The sequence below is a fragment of the Cryptomeria japonica genome, chromosome 3, assembly GCF_030272615.1.
Source record: "Cryptomeria japonica chromosome 3, Sugi_1.0, whole genome shotgun sequence".
Lineage (NCBI taxonomy): Eukaryota > Viridiplantae > Streptophyta > Pinopsida > Cupressales > Cupressaceae > Cryptomeria > Cryptomeria japonica.
In genome coordinates this window covers 79999134-80014306 of record NC_081407.1, presented here as the reverse complement: position 1 = coordinate 80014306, position 15173 = coordinate 79999134, and the positions used below count along the sequence as shown (strand labels likewise).

General features: G+C 39.2%; 1 long non-coding RNA gene across 1 annotated transcript in view; it reads right to left on the bottom strand.

Annotated features, from left to right (window-relative positions):
- LOC131027911 (uncharacterized) overlaps window positions 1-13570 on the bottom strand; it is a 42722-nt gene extending 29152 nt beyond the window's left edge. The window contains exon 1 of the long non-coding RNA XR_009102546.2: window positions 13115-13570. This is a non-coding gene — a long non-coding RNA (uncharacterized LOC131027911). The remainder of the gene's footprint in view (window positions 1-13114) is intronic.
- Window positions 13571-15173: the final 1603 nt, after the last annotated feature.

Genomic DNA, 15173 nt, shown 5'->3' with positions numbered 1-15173 from the left:
CTTTTGAAACATTTCGCGTTTTCATTTTAATCCCAAGGGTCCGAAAAATGTATGTCTAAGGCGGATTTCGGACCTAAAGGGTCCTTTCGCAAAATTCAATGCTTTTTACTCTCTCAACTTGCGTTCCTAGGGTCCAAAAAGGTGATTGTTTAGTGATTTTCGGAGCTGGGAGCACTTTTGGCAAATTTCGAACCAAGTGCGTCCCTTTTCAAATTTTACACACTCTCCATTTGTCCTCCAGGGTCCGAAAATGAAGACTAAAGGCGAATTTCGGAGGTGGAAGCACTTTTGTCGAACTTTGGACCTGGACGTTATACTCGCGCAACCTTTTTCGTTTGCCATTTTTCAAATTTCGGAGCTGGGGTCCGAAAATAGGGGGGTTTTGAGGCGTTTTCGGGGCCTGGGGGTCGCTTGGGAATACTTTGCATTTTACACCTTCCAGCCTTCGTCCCACAGTCTGAGTTTGGACATTTTTTACCGATTTTCGGACCGGGAACCATCTTTTGCAACACGTAAAGGCTTTTTACATTATTTTCAAACCAAATGGGAAGCATCAGACTTTGAAATTTTCGCCCCAAGGTCCGAAATTCGGCCCCCTAGGCAATTTTGGCAAGTTTAACTTAGTGAAATTCTAACCCCTTTGGGCCTCTGGGTCCGAAATTTGCCCCTTAGGCAATTTTGAAAACTTGCGCAAAACGTCGGACCTCAAACTAGCCTTTTGCCAGATTCCACAAATTTGGATTTAGGAGGCTTCAGAATTCTAAGGCATTTTGGCCAAGCAATTCGATCGTTCATCAGCAGGCGAAAATCATCTCTCATTCAAATCTTATAAACATTGCAGCGACAAACCTTATGCAGTCTGCTTCATAGCTCTTTATGCGAAGAAATGGCGACTTTGGTCCTCATGCGACCTTTAGGCGCACTGCTCTTGCTTGGCGGGCTTCACCAATTCCTACTACCTTACGCCTACCCAAGGCGATTTTCAAAACTTCGAACAAACTCTTGGCGCTCACGCCCGAGAGCTAGACTAGCCGAGAGGATTCATCGGCTCATTTCCCCGGCATCATCACTTTACGGATCAGTCGCGGACTCGCTCGAAGAGACGCAAGAAACTCTGCGCGAAACTCAGCAAGGCAAAGACGAAAAGCTCAAAACAGGAAGGGGGACCCTGTCGGCGACAGGGAGCGTGTGCAACACACAACATGTACCTAGTGGGGTTTGTATGTCGTTTCCCTCTATCATGCCATCCTTCTCTCCTGTTATGATTAAGGATCCTTTCTAGCTCATGTCAACAATTGATCACTATGTGGTTCATAGGGAAGACATGCAATAGGGTGCCCTAACTGACCCTCGACCCTAGGCCCAAGGGCGGACCTTATCCCCCTTGGCCTCATGCAGTCCTCAACCGTTCTAATGAGGTGGCATGCCTAGTGAGGTATCCCTAACCGTTCCCCCTTCTTGCATTCCCTTCCTTTTCCCCCAACATGATCGATTATTGCAAATAGAAATTCACATCATTAAATACATAAATATTAATGTTACATTTTGATTTGGGCATTCATATCTATAACCAATAAGAATTCATATCTGCATACAATAAGCATTCATATCTGCATGCAAATTTGGGAGGGGAGGACTACCATGCCCCCAAATTGATAATCTTAATCAGCGAACCAATCCAAGCAATGCAATTGTCTTACAAAGTAAGACATCACAATTTCATGAAATCAAACCTTATGGTTCAATCGTCCAAATCGTATCAAGGTTGCAATCACCTAACTCATATCGGGTCTGCTTAATATTTAAGGGTGCAACAATCTTGTTCACAAACTATTAATTAATTCACAAGGATTAAGTTGTTGAACACAAGATGCCACTAAGAGGGGGGGTGAATCAGTGGTTTCTAAACTTTACCCTTTTCTATCCTATGTGTGTATACCGGTTAGCAGATCTAACATAAAGCAAACATATCGGTTAGATAGGAGGATGACACAAATGCAACCATACACAAAAGGGACATCACATAACACCGGATGTACGAGGAAAACCCAACATGGGAAAAACCTCGGTGAGAAATGTTGCTGGAGTCTACTGCTCCAATCCAGCCTCACAATGAAACATCGGTTACAACATTTAGGGCACCAACCCAAGGAGCACCACCCCTGCTTTTAGATCCAAGGAGCACCAACCCCTGCACTGAGCTCCAACTCAGTGATTACAATATCATATATGAAAACAAAAGTAATATCCTTGTTACAAATGAACTTTATAACTCTCATGCATGTCTCTCCACCGGTTCACCTCTATACAAGTCTCTATCGGTTCTCTGCTCACCTTCTCTATACTGCAACCTTAACTGGTTCAACCTTTGCTTCTTTTCTGCCGGTACACTGCTCTCTACTCACTACCGGTTCTCTGCTTGCTGGTTTAACTCTGCAAAGTTCTCTAGCTTGCCGGATCTCCTCAATCGCTTACACTACACCGCAACTCCTTCTCTGCCTTTCTGCAAGTTCTAGCACTATCGGTTTATGCCACTGCAACTCACTTTACAGTTTCCCGGTTTCTCTGTCCTTGTCGGTTTTGCCTCTACCAAACCCTCTCACTGGTTGCACCTTCAACACTCAGTCTCTGTGATCTTTGATGAGGTCTCTACCTGGTTGGCTCTCTGATTTTCCATCACTCTCTCGTGTAGCAGCAGCAGATCTGGTCTTCGATCTGCACATTTATACTATGCCTTCCTGCCAAAACGACATTCAAACTTCTGGCGCGCAAGGGTTCCTTCATCGACCTCAAGGCAAACCAAATCCAATCATATCTTCTTTCAAAGATTGACCACCTGCAACGGATCAAACAAACTCCGCCATCCATAACACATTTGCCATATCTGGCAAACACTACAACTTGCACTAGTCAAACACCATGAAGCGATCACGTAGATAGCTTTACCTACCCCGATCAGCCCTTGGACAAATTGCATCGATCATGATGCCACCAAATCAGATCTCTGTCCTCTGATCAGTCTCGAGCCGCATCCTTCTGCAACTTATCCCTAATTCACGCTATCAACATTAATGTCGACCAGTCACCACCTGTTGAGACATGGACCAGCTAGGACTCGAACCTAGGACCTTCCATACGTTGTTGCTGGAGTGCTCTACCACTGAGCTACTGGCTCCTCTTGGACCAGTCCATCGTCGGTCCGGGTGTGGCTTATTTCCAACACCAACACCCCCCCTTAAGCCACACCTCTCGTGTGCTTGGGGCTCCTAGCCCGGACTTGGCTCCGATACCATGTAAGGTTTTATTCAATTGCAATAAAAGAACATATTATATATGTGAGAATTTTATATGACTATATTGTCTAATAATCTGATTGTTTTGTTGCAGGCAGAAGGAGAGAGATCATTAATATTTTTCTATGTCTTCTCCAAATAATTCATGTCGGGCTTTATATGTTTTGGAAGACCGGTCAATAGATGTCTTGACCGGTCATGTCTTTTAGACATGACCGATCAAGGCACCTATTGATCGGTGCACATCCCGATTTTGGTTATGTTTCGTAACTAACATAATACTGAACACTCGGTTGAAACGGTGTTAGTTATGATGCTTTGTTAATGGCCCGAATAATTGTTTATCCCAATAACAAAGAGCATTACATATGCTATCGGGTTAATACCCCGATAGCATATTAATGCCGATTCATAAGTGAATCAACATTAATATGCTATCGGGTTACTAGCCCGATAGCATTTAGATCGACACTTAACTGTGTTAAGCAAGTCGTCGATCTAATCCATATTTATCCAATGTCAATATCATAATCATGATCAATGTTACAATCTGATAAACATATTCAGTTCGGAAAGCATAAATCAGATAATCTAATAGCATAGATGAGTAAACCAGAACAGAATAGAGGACATTAAAGGGTTAAGAAAGTCTTATCTTGCAAAAGCTACTAATACCAAGGGGGGGTGTTGGTGTTGGAAATAAGCCACACCCGGACCGACGATGGACTGGTCCAAGAGGGGCCAGTAGCTCAGTAGTAGAGCACTCCAGCAGCAGCGTATGGAAGGTCCTAGGTTCGAGTCCTAGCTGGTCCATGTCTCAACATGGTATTAGAGCCAAGTTGATCGAACTTGAGGCTATTCAATTTTGTGAATAATTTAAGAACAAGGTTATATACTACATCACATTTCTCCAATGGCCAGCACTATCAGATTCGAAGACAGACTCGGAGGTGGCAATGATTTTTCAGCCTGGAAGTTCAGAATCCAGATGATCTTAAAGGAGAACAAAGTGGATTCATTTGTTCAAACTAAAAATGATCAACCTGAAAATGAACCTGACAAAACCGCATGGATTGAGGGAAATGAAAAGGCCATCAAAATAATAGTTGATGGGGTGAGAAACAACATAATGCCCATCATAAGAAAACATCAGACAGCCTATAAAATGTTCAAAGCACTTGAAAGCATATTTGAGATATCAAATGCAAGTCGAACTCTTGCATTAAAACGAGAAATAAATCATATCACCATGAACAAGGGGGAGACAATCAACGCCTACTTTATGCAGATATCAATTCTAAGAGATGAACTAGCAACTCTGGATTACGAGATCCAAAGCAAAGAGTTAACACTCATTGCTCTAGATGGGTTGCCTAGTGGATGGAGTACATTCGTCCAAGGCATCAGTGCAAGGTCCAAGTATCCTAAGTTTGAAAGATTAAGGGACGATTGTCTCCAAGAAGAATCAAGATTGAACAAGATGGGAATAAAACAAAAGAACATAGACGAAGACCTTCAAGTCCTAAATACTAACACAAATAAAACAACCAAGAAGAAGCAATTTGGGAAGAGGAAGGGTCATCAAGGCAAGAACACTTCAAAGAGAGACCTATCACATATTCAATGCTATAGGTGCGATAAGTTCGGGCACTTTGTTGCAAAATGTCCAGAGAGAGCCAAACAAGCCACATTTGCCAAAGCAGGAAAATCTAAAAGAGAAGATGACTCCCAGAACTATGTCCTCTACTTAGCACTTACAAGCCATGCATCAAATAAGTCTAACTCCTGGGTGATCGACAGTGGCTCATCCAGACACATTACAGGGTTTAGAGAAGTGCTAGACTCCATGACAGAGGATAATGAAGAGGAAGTAACCATCGGAGATGATTCTTCACATCCAGTTAGAGGAATTGGTTCCTGCACCATCAAACTGAAGACAGGCATATCATTGCAACTCGAAGGAGTACTATATGTCCCCGGCATCAAGAGAAATCTAGTCTCCATATCAGCCCTAGAAGATAACGGATACAGAGTAACCTTCATGGAGAACAAGGTGTTGGCTTGGCCAAGAAATTCTTCCATCAAGAAAGCTAAAGTCATTGGTCAAAGACAAGGCTATTTGTATGAGCTATGCACAGAGCCCAACCTAGCCCTAATTCATGAAGCAACAAATGCAAATGAGGTCTGGCATAGAAGACTAGGCCACCTGAATTATAGAGCTTTGTCATCTATGGGAAACCTTGTCACAGGTTTACCTAAGTTGCAGCAATATCATTCAGAGGCATGCAAGGGATGTGCCCTAGGTAAAAATATCAAGGGTGCCTTCCATAATAGTACTAGGAAAACAAGCAAAGTTTTAGAGTTAGTTCATTCTGATGTATGTGGACCCATGTCTGTTCCCTCTCTAGGAGGATGTTTGTATTATGTAATATTTGTTGATGACTACTCTAGAAAAACTTGGATCTACTTTCTGAAGTGTAAAGAATCAGAAGAGATCCTTAGTAGGTTTAAAGAGTTTAAATCACTGACAGAGAACTACTCAGGAAATAAAATTAAAATCCTAAGGACTGATAATGGGGGGGAATACACATCAGAATTATTTAGAGTTTTTGTAAAAACTCAGGGATTAAGAGGGAGCTAACAATACCCTATAATCCTCAACAAAACGGGGTGGCTGAGAGGAAAAATAGGACAATTGTAGAAGCTGCCAAAGCCATGATTCTTGATCATAATCTAAATATCAATCTTTGGGTAGAAGCAACTAACACTGCTGTGTATATACAAAACAAATGTCCTCACTCACATCTTGAAGATAAAACTCTTGAGGAAGTATTTACCAAACTAAAGCTAGATATCAGCCACCTTAGGATATTTGGGTGTCCTATCTCTATACATGTACCTAAAAAGAAAAGACTAAAACTAGAACCTTCTGAAAAAAAAAAGGGGAATACTTGTAGGATATAGTGAAACATCCAAGGCCTATAGAATATATATACATGGTCAGAGAAATATTGAACTTAGTAGGGATGTAATCTTTGAAGAAGACTTAGCCTTCAAAAGAGCCCTAAGTACAATAGAGCTTGAAATCTATATCCCCACTCCTAACATAGAAGAAGACCCTACTCCTGAGCTTCAAAGGGAGAATCTTGAGGAAACTATAGGTGAAACTCCAATCCCACCTAGAGAAAACCTCAAGAAAAGACCTCTATGGGCCACCAAGACTGTAGCAGAAGCTCAGAAGTTTGCTACTCCTTCAGGAACCTTCAGGGAAAGCAAAAAACCTAATAAATTCACTAGCTATGTTGCTCTTATGAATGATCTCTCTAAAGCTGAACCAAACAATGTATCAGATGCACTTAAACATCAAGTATGGAAGGATGCCATGTCTGAAGAGTATCAGTCCATTATGAAGAATGATGTTTGGGAGATCGTTTTGTTATGCGGTCAATGCCTTAAGTCAGTTTATGTGTGAGCCTAAGGAAATCCACTTGATTACAGTGAAACACATTATGAGATACTTACAAGGTACTCTAAACCTTGGTCTCAAATATGAGAAGGTCGATCTAGACCTACACGGATTTACAGACTCAGATTGGGCTGGGAGTGTGACTGACAGGAAAAGCACTTCAGGGTGTTGCTTCAATTTAGGATCAGCCATGATATCTTGGATCAGCAGAAAACAGTCTTCTGTAGCACAGAGTTCCACTGGGGCCGAGTACATTGCAACTTCCATGGCTGCTCAAGAGGTAGTATGGCTTAGGAAGTTGCCTGTGGGACTATTTGGTGAACCCATGAAACCCACTGTCATTCACTGTGACAACCAGAGCTGCATAAAGCTTTCTATAAATCCAGTATTTCATGACAGATCTAAGCATATTGAGATTCCATACCATTATGTACGAGACATGGTAGACAAAAATGTGATCAAATTGGAATATGTTAGTATTGGTGATCAGACTGCAGATATTCTGACCAAACCACTTTCCAGAGTGAAGGTTGATCACTTCAGAAAAGGTTTAGGTATGATAGAAAGGTAATCTGCTTTGTAAATAAGATGTTTAATGTGTAAACTTCTTTTGTCATGTTGGGACATTCTGGGTTTCACCCCCTGTGTTCATATCTAAGAGGTGACGATCTCTCAGATTATGAACACTTGTATGCAGACATCATAAGGTGACGATCTTATGATTCTCTAGACCAGTTATCATGTTGGATCTCTAGTATGTCATGGATGTGCCATGATGGTGTTGTGATAAAACATTTGCATAAAATGTTTGTGCACATGTCACAACCTGGATAAGATGAGAATCTAACCATCCTCATATGTTTATCCTTAGTATTGCGTGTTTAGGCAATACTGATATCACGTGTTCAGGTGATATCTTGTCATAATGAAATGATGAATCTTTTATATCACATGGTTAGGTGATACTCTATGTCACATACTTAGAGTGATGTTTTATATTTGTATCTTATGTCCTGATGGTACTTCATATCATATGTATAGATGATATATATTCTTGGAGACTCACATTATGGAAAAGAAATGTGATGCGGGTTACTTTATCTATCTTCCAAAGCTAAGAGGGAGTGTTAATGCATTAGTAGCTTCTGCAAGATAAGACTTTCTTAACCCTTTAATGTCCTCTATTCTGTTCTAGTTTACTCATCTATGCTATTAGATTATCTGATTTATGCTTTCCGAACTGAATATGTTTATCAGATTGTAACATTGATCATGATTATGATATTGACATTGGATAAATATGGATTAGATCGACGACTTGCTTAACACAGTTAAGTGTCGATCTAAATGCTATCGGGCTAGTAACCCGATAGCATATTAATGTCGATTCACTTATGAATCGGCATTAATATGCTATCGGGGTATTAACCCAATAGCATATGTAATGCTCTTTGTTATCGGGATAAACAATTATTCGGGCCATTAACAAAGCATCATAACTAACACCGTTTCAACCGAGTGTTAAGTATTATGTTAGTTACGAAAAATAACCAAAATCGGGATGTGCACCGATCAATAGGTGCCTTGATCGGTCATGTCTAAAAGACATGACCGGTCAAGACATCTATTGACCGGTCTTCCAAAACATATAAAGCCCGACATGAATCATTTGGAGAAGACATAGAAAAATATTAATGATCTCTCTCCTTCTGCCTGCAACAAAACAATCAGATTATTAGACATTATAGTCATATAAAATTCTCACATATATAATATGTTCTTTTATTGCAATTGAATAAAACTTTACACCACCTACCTCACTGACAACACTTCACCAACCTCAGCATGCATGACACCTGTCTCATGCGTGTCATCTTTGTCAGCATCCACCTATGCTAGGCCATCTAAGTCGGTTTAGACAAGATCACCGACCAACCACACAACCGGGTTCATACCTACCGGTTATACCCTAACCAGTCTACCTTGAAACTTGCACTTTGCTACTCTTCTGGTGAAACACTTTAACCGGTCACTTCACATGCCAAAGCATAGCATGCTCATCTTTATCAAACAAGAGCCTTTCACTTCTGCTCATTTGCTCGCTCACCGATTGCCCTACATATCGGTAATAACCTTCATGACACCTTGTCATCAATGTTCAACTGTTCTGCATCTGCAATCTAGTTGCTCTCTCTGTCTGCAGCTACTCAACCTCACCTTCAACTTCATCAGCCCGGACATCATCTTAATCGGTTTGTCAAAGTGACAAACCTATCACTCCTTTACTCTTCCTTCTCTGTGCCGGCAACTCATCATGTCTGCCCTTGCTGATCCGGTGCACATCTCTAATTTCATGCACCTAAGGCAACTTAGTGTTTCACCGGTACATCCGGTGTGAGCCTTCAATCACCTGCCTTTAACTCTTGGCAACCTATCCTGGAGAGATGTAATGCATTTCATGCATATTAGGGGATAAGTTATGCTTATCGGTGGGAGTGGATCCTTGTCAACTGCATCCGGCATTGCACCAATATGGCTTCCCTGTTTGAGCAGGCATATCTTCAATCAGGCACATATGATCCAGTTGGGCACACTCTCTATGAGTCTTCTCATCATCTGGTGACTACATCTTTATCCGGTAAGAGTCCTGTTGTTTCACATCCAAACATCCAACAACATACCGGTTGCCACTTCTCATTAGCTCACCCTACTTGCTCACTTGCTAGTTGGCAACAATGCACTACTGACATATCACTTACCGGTTGTTATACCATACCGGTCTCCAATACATGTCTTCAACACAAGTCAACACTAACTTGTGTACCGGTGACTCCAATGACCATTATGGTGGATGACATTCTCTTCCTTGATAGTGACCTGCTATGCTGGTTGACATCAATGACACCATTTCCGGTATGCATCAATGACAACACTGCTCGTCAATCTCCCATACCAGTTGCCATCCTATACCGGTTGACATCAATGACAACACAATGCCAACATAAGTAAATCGGTTCAATAATGATTAAACATGGATTATGAAAGGGCAACAGTTAATTATAGAAAAGTGTCTCTTCACAAATAACATGACCATAGGGAAAGGGGCATGATCCTCCAGCACGGAAGAAGATGTAGAAGAAACCATTCCAATGCCCAAGTGGGGACATTGAAGGATTCAGATCTGACATTTCATAAGATGTCAATACCCAGCAGTTCCATCTAGTTATTGCAGTTTGAGTATGAATTTTCTGTGCAAACATAATAAGTGCTGTAACAACATATACATACATACATACATACATACATACATATATATATAGATATATATATATATATATATATATATATATATGACAATATCTACACATGTATACATATATACATATATCTATACATGTATACATATATACATATATCTATACATGTATATATATATATATACATACATACATATATACATACATACATACATACACACACACACACACACACACACACACACACACACACACACATATATTCATGATCACCCATGCTGATATTATTGCTCATATATGTCATAATAATCTGGTTAGTGATACTATGCAGTTAATTTATTTCCTGTAAAATGTATATCTTCATATGTTCTAAGTGTTTCGGAATAGTGTTGAGGTCATCTTCTAGGTATGCCAACTCATGGTATATGACCAGGGAGTCCCATGGGGCCAAAGGGGTACAAGGGTACCACCTTTGGGCTTAGAAAGAATGAACTTCTAGGGCACCCTTTTGTGAAATGCTCTTCATGCTCTCTATCATGGTAAATGATGCATTAAGAATGTTCAATCATGGGAAGTAGGATAGAAGTGGCAAGATTGAGGGGAACGGTTATAGGACACCTCACTAGGTACTCCATCTCATATGGATTGCACAGGCCACATGAGACCAAGGGGGATAGTGATCCACCCTTGGGCCTACGGTAGAGGATCTCTAGGGCACCCTATCTTAGCTCTTCTATAGAGCCTTCTCAAACTGATTTAAGCAATCTTGTGGTTAGATCTATACTTCTAATGTATACTTGCTGCTTTCTAATTAAAGAGATCTATTTTATGAATTATGATTATAAATGTTTCCTAACTTGTTCAGAGGATCTCAATCAAAGTGAAAGGTATCTCTAACCCTACCTTGTTTCAATTAAAAATTGTAATCTAGGGCAAAATTTGGGTATTTATAATTTGGGGACATTACAGAATATTACTGTCAAATCACTATGGTCAACTGCAAATGTATTCCTTTACAGAGGTACAATGCACTAGATGCAAAAGAAACCGCTGTTTAATATACAATCTGATAACCAACACAGATCAGTGAAGGAAAACAATAGTAGGAAAAACATTTTAATCTTAACCCTTTGTCATTTACTTTCAAACTATCTTATTTCCTTCGAACTCTTTCTTTTGGAGTTGCAAAGAGCGGGGAAAAGGTCAAAAGGGCGGCAATGCCTCAGAATGAATTTTTACAAACCCAACCATCAAAACACCAAAGACCGTTTAGAAGAAAAAAACTAAAACTTATCATTAAGTCTAGACTCTACATACAAGGGAACATATTGAGAGTGATTCTTTATAGCTCTGCCTTGGTTCCCATGTCGAAGTGGAATCTGATCATTAAATACAAAAAATTTCCTAGTGACAAATGAACAATGCATAAAGAGGCACAACTGTCATAAAGATCTTTTTTCAATTGTTTTTGTTAACCTTTTCATGGACCACTTAGGAGTCGAACCTAGGACCTCTCATTTGCTTCTGGGGTGTTCTACCACAGAATTATAGGCCCACTTGATGATTGGTCTATCTTTGGTTCAGGTATGGTTCATTTTCCAGCACCCTCCGTAAGCCACACTGCAGGAGCTCAGGGATCCTAGCTTGGCCCAGCTCTGCTGACCTGAGCTCTGATACCATGTTAAACTTTTCATGGATCAGATAGTAATCAAACCTAAGACCTTGAATTATTATTGGGGTGCTCTACCACTGAGCTACCAGCTCTCTTGGTGACAAGTACCTCTTCGATTCAGGTGTGGCTCTTTTTCCACAGTTTCCCTCTATGGAGAGGGACTTATCCATGTTTTCATTAGCAGCCAACATTGCATGGTGTAAGAAAATGCGGATGCTGGATAAAATGCCTTGTGAACAATTCTGTGTGTGGTAAGGTGCTTGAGGTTTTTGTATGACACGAGTCCATTTTGGTCCTCGAAACTTAGCTTTAGTGGAACTTTCACTAGGTATAGCTGTCTTTACGATTGGACTGCTGGCCTAACCTATGGATAGGATTTGTTCAACTTCCACTCTCCTATTATTAATGTTGAAAATCTTCATCAATTGGAGAAGACATTGTTGCTGATTTTGATTAGTTTCCATTTATTCTTGCAGGTGACAAGATGAACAATTCTATGTTCAAGGTGGGAGTTTTATATACTCGTTGCATCTATTTGTTTAAACAACCTTAATGAGTCTCTCCATAATTTTGTTGCCAACTATTTGCAGATTACTGTCAAATTCGTGAATAGTCTTTACGATAGCAACATCTATCATCTGTGTTAAGATTGTCACTTGGTTCCTCGAAGGTTGGGTTATAGAAAGGTTTTCAGAGGGTGTTTTGCTTAGTCCAATTTGAGGCATCCCTGGATTTTTAGATAAATTTGGCAAGGCCCTAGTACAAGAGATGAAGTAGGGCTACTACCAGTCCAATCAATATTCTGAGAAAAAGCCAACGCAGGGGTAGAACCAATGGGAGTAGGGGTAAATTGCTGACTGATTGGTCCAGAGAGGGGAAAGCTTATGATTTTTGAGCTGGCAGAAGAGTACACTCTTGTGAAGGAGTATTACCGGGAGGGTAAATAAGAAACTGAAATCCTCATAACAAGATGGCTAGGTAGAAATTGAGCATTGACCTCTCAATCTGCCTACACGAGATTGTAAATGAAAAATTAGGGCTGCATTAAGTAGTCGACAAGATTTTGCTCGTCATCATCAATCTTGATGGATTGAATATTATTTGTGTCTAAATAAGTCCTCAAGTTGTGGAGTTGAGGATTCTTGTTGCAAGGCATGCATTTCATATATTTGTGCTTATTTTTCATTTTTGAGATACCTACACTTGTAGAGGCTTATTTGAGAAAGAAAAACTTTTGAATTTGCACTAATTGCTAACAATGGAATTGACTGACGTGAAATAATTCATTTGGAAAAGGAAAACTTTTGAATTTGCAGTAATTGCTAAACCCGGAATTGTCTAACGTGAAATAAAACTTTTGAATTTGCAGTACCTGTTAAACCTGGAATTGACTGACGTGAAATAAAAACTTTTGAATTTGCAGTACCTGTTAAACCTGGCATTGACTGACGTGAAATGATTCACCCTTTCCTTCGGCTATTGGTGTGAATGCAGTAAGCACTGCCCTTCGCGTGGATATAAAATCATACCCCAATATTTCCTTTCAACCTGACGGAAAAAGACAACCTTGCGTTTATCAACGGTGTTATGGATTGTGTCGACATCGTGGGTGGACATGCTAACAAATTCTCTGGTTGTTTATTCGTCACCGACCACCTCATCAAGACCTCGTGCAATGGGGAAGATGTTTGTTCCAGTCCAGTTTCCTCAATCCAGGTTTGTACAAGTCTGTAAAACTAGTGCTGCTACCAAGAAGGCGGGGATGAGGAGACACAGTAATAATATTTATGTATGTGACTCTTATTCTTGCATTGGAATGATTACACGTCAATTACTTAGTTAATTAGTCAAAAAGGTTTTTATGTGGGTCTTTGAGCGGAAGGAATTTGTTTCACAGAGTCATTGACGGTAGATTGTTGCATTCTCGGCATCTATATAATGTAATGGCATGCATTTCTATATAATTTCTATATGGCTACAATTTTGATGCAATCTACAAGCCAATTAACAATTGATAATTTCATCAACAATTCCATAATTGTTGGTAATTCTATTGTAGATTCCATTGAACAAAGCAAATTAACAATTGATAATTTCACCAACAATTCCATAATTGTTGGTAATTCTATTGTAGATTCCATTGAACAAAGCTAGCATCGGAAAATTTGCTTGCGTCCACCAATTGTTTCCAAGGTACATTTTCCTTCATCTTCATTTTATTTTTTTAATATGAAATATTCAAGTAATGAAATTTTAATTGCAAAATGACATTCTACTTTTCAATAAAAGGAAACAAGATCATGTTGTTTTCCTACATCTGCTTTCTCCCAAGTAACGGTAGTAAAACATTAGATTTCACTTTCTTTATGGTATAAAAGAAACTATATATTATTTTTTAATTCAAAAATCAAAATATAAAGAAAATTATGTATTTTACTTTTTCCCTCCTTGAAATCCAAATAAAAATGAGTTTCATGAGACTTTCTTAATACTTGTGTTACTTCAATCTTGTGTTGAATTTATTCTTTGTTTACATTGAAACCTCCTCTAAGATTGTTCAAATTGTTAAAAAGCATATCTTAAAAAAAAATCTTTCTTTAAGTAAAAATGGTAGAAATACATTGAGGTTTTCAAGTTTTTCTAGGGGATGTTTGCATTTTGTGGACACAGTATTATTATAGATTTTGAAAGATAATTAATTTTTTGAGATTAAGACGAAAATTGATGGGTCAATTAAGTTGAATTTATCCTATTTTCAAGTCAAGGGATGAGCTACTTTACATCCTCTAAAAATGGTCTCTGTCAAACAACATTGACTTGCTTCTAGGGTTTTGAGAGCTTATTTTGGTTGATACACAAAGTTTAATCACCATTTGATTATAACACTAGACCTTAAATTGGTCATTAAAAACCAAGATGCCTAAGATCCATGATAGTATTCTTTGCATTAAGATCTTACAACTTACATCATCGTATGAACCCAAGATGCTTAAGATCCAATATGATATGCTTTAAATCAATATCTTAGAACTTGAGAATATGGGAACTAGATTTCATGATCTCTTAACATTACTCCACAAATGATTACAAGAAGGTGGTAATTATATTGTTGATCGAAAAGAAAGGAATACTAAATTCTAGCAACCTCAAGTCCCCATGCTAATGGGATACAACACGTGTAGGATTTAGATGTTACAACAAAAAAAATTAATCTTAATGAAATAAATTATGGCAATGTCCACATGTGACTAAAAATAGGTCAATGGGTCTAAGAGTACATCAATATATAATAGAAAGTTCAAGGAAGAGAAAATAGTAGAGACTCAAAAAGAGAAGAAACAAAAATAAAAGCACTATCCTTAATTACGTAGATGTTGAACCTCATGGTGAAGCAAGGCTTGATTATGGAATCCATTTATCAAAGCACTATCATTTATCATCATTGTCCTTCGTTTAGATTCTAGATTTCCTTAACCTTTTCCTTT